The sequence below is a fragment of the Symphalangus syndactylus genome, chromosome 2 (assembly GCF_028878055.3).
Source record: "Symphalangus syndactylus isolate Jambi chromosome 2, NHGRI_mSymSyn1-v2.1_pri, whole genome shotgun sequence".
NCBI classification, from domain to species: domain Eukaryota; kingdom Metazoa; phylum Chordata; class Mammalia; order Primates; family Hylobatidae; genus Symphalangus; species Symphalangus syndactylus.
The window spans coordinates 68,703,270-68,705,751 of NC_072424.2; the positions used below are offsets into that span (position 1 = coordinate 68,703,270).

Genomic DNA, 2,482 nt, shown 5'->3' on the forward strand with positions numbered 1-2,482 from the left:
TCTTAGATCACTGTGTAGAGTATCCCCGTGAACAGTTACCTCCTAGGGAGTCAGCAGCTGCAATGTAGAGGGTCTGCTTTTGCAATTGTAAAAAACAGAGTTTTGGGGTTTATGTGTAAAGGGCTATTTGCTTTCTTTGATCCCAGGGCCACAAAGTACACAAAGAACATCTGTCTATCTTTACATTATTCTTCAGTTACAGCTGCTCTTGAGGAAATAGTTTATTTCAATATAGTCCTCCTCAGTAACTCCCCAAAATAAATTTTATATATACCTTATAGCATATATTTTACTTCAGACTATGCCAAATATAGCCTTCAAATTCTGTAATAAATACATGGAAAACTATTTTTGTTTATATAGATTGATTTCCTCATTGACCTAATTGTTTTTAAGAGGATACTTCTAAATTATTTTTTAATGAGTGGGGTTTTAGGTTGAATATATTACTTATGGTTTTAATGTGTTGTGCCAAAGAGTGTATTCTGTTTTTTTCTTTGTGTTCTTTACATGTAGCTTTTGTGTTTAGTGTCAGTGTTGGATTTAGGAAACACGTATGGCTTTTTTTTTTCTATGAATGGAGCAGTGATACTAACACACACCAACCACACCCAATGGCCATGTATAACATAACTGGTCTGCTCACTGTTTCATATTTAGCTAGTAAATTTCTGCATCAATTACTAAGCTGATATGAGCATACAGCCAAGATTCAGGGCACATAGTCTTATCTTTTCCCAAAATAGTTTCAGTTTTTATTAGGTGATTTGTTTCATTTCAGGATGTATCTAACATCAACATCACCTAGTTACACATCAGCTGTAACAAATTCGGTCATATTTCATCGTATAAGCATCATGTGCTGATGCAGATCATGTCACAATTTTTTGTGACCTTTTTGGTATCTTCTTAATTATCTTCAGTCATTCAGAACCATTGACCTATTTCCCTTGCATCCTTCGGTTCTTCATACTAGAGTATTCTATTATGATAGACTAGAATGGGCAAATGATAGTCCTGATTCTTCTGGCTAAGGATGAGTCCAAATGTGGTCCCAGAAAACCTTGTGTACCATTACCCTAGAACCCCAGAACAGAGGTTCTGAAACATCACCTGGCAGTAGAATCCACTGGAGGGCTTTTTAGAACACTGATTGTTAGGCTCCACCCTCAGAGTTTCTGATCCTGCAGATATGGGTGGGACCCAAGAATTTGTATTTTAACAAGTTCCCAGGAGATTCTAACTCTGCTGGTCCCAGGCCACACTTTGAGAACCACTGCTCTAGAATCTTGTAAGAAATTTGCAGAACCCTTGCTACTGTACAAAGGGGCATTGTCAAACCTGACAAGTCCCAAATTGTCTGAATCCACTGATCTTGATTGTAAGTCTAAAAAATAAAAAAATCTATTCTTCTCCCATAACAAGTACTGCTCAGAATCTATCTTCTCTGCTTTCTGGCTGATTTAGTCTTAATCTGGAAGGTTTTCATTCCTAGAGACTTGGAAGCAAGATCATGTATAGCTGGTGTTTTGGCATGCTTTATCTCTGTGGCAGTCAACATTTGGAATACATAGACTCTTGCCCTCTTAAGCACCTGAAAAGAACGTTTCTATACTTTTGGTTTTCTTGCTTACCAGAGTGAGATAGAAAAGAGGAATGCAGAAATGGTACCACAAAGACAAATGCTCCTAGAAGCCAAACAGAACAGGTAAGCACATTAGGGCTGTCCTGGTTTTTGCAGAATTCCTTTGAACCTCTATTCCATCTTGATGTGCCCATTTTTTGATGCTCAGATTATGTAATTTTGTTTTGTTTTCTGTTTTGCTGTTCTAGGCAAGGAAGAGGAATTCAGACTCTTTTGGGGGGTCTTGTTGCTTCACTACATAAAATCACCAATTGCTTGAACTTCATGGAGAATTAGAAAGGTCTCTTCATCCCAGTCAATTCTGTGTCATCAATAAATATGGTTACATCAATAAATAAGCTTAATCTGAAAGTCCAACTAACATTTTCGTTAAATATATTTAGGAGCAGATCTTGACATCTCCCTAGGTAGACTGTTATAGTGTTGATTCATCTTTACTTTGTGGAGATCTTTACCTTAGGTTGTACAAATCCTTCACATTTAAGTCCATATTTTTCTGGTTCCATTTTCTGCAGAGATGGAGATCCGGTTAGGTGTCTTGTCTCCTTGTGGTAATATAAGCACCAATTAAATCACAGTTTTAAAAGGCAGAACAATTTGAGATTCTTATTTCTTTTGTGCATCTAGTTTCTAATCTTGTTAATACCTTTTTTTCTTTGTGACCTTCTTAAATATTTGTAAGCTTTTTTTAAAAAAATTCTTTTTTAATAACATGTTTGACTGCTTACTTGCTATGTGTCAGGCAGTGTTCTAAGCAATTCACATGTCATTACATGCTTTACCAAATTAGTAGATGTGCATTGTTGAAGCCTCCTGGGTTTCTAAAAAATTTATCAT

The 2,482-nt window shown here is 36.3% G+C and overlaps 1 long non-coding RNA gene across 1 annotated transcript; it reads left to right on the forward strand.

Annotated features, from left to right (window-relative positions):
• Window positions 1-1,184: 1,184 nt before the first annotated feature.
• On the forward strand, window positions 1,185-1,940 carry LOC129463683 (uncharacterized). Its single transcript, XR_008651279.2, has 3 exons — window positions 1,185-1,291; window positions 1,638-1,708; window positions 1,834-1,940. It is a non-coding gene; the product is annotated as an uncharacterized lncRNA (long non-coding RNA).
• The last annotated feature ends 542 nt before the right edge of the window (window positions 1,941-2,482 follow it).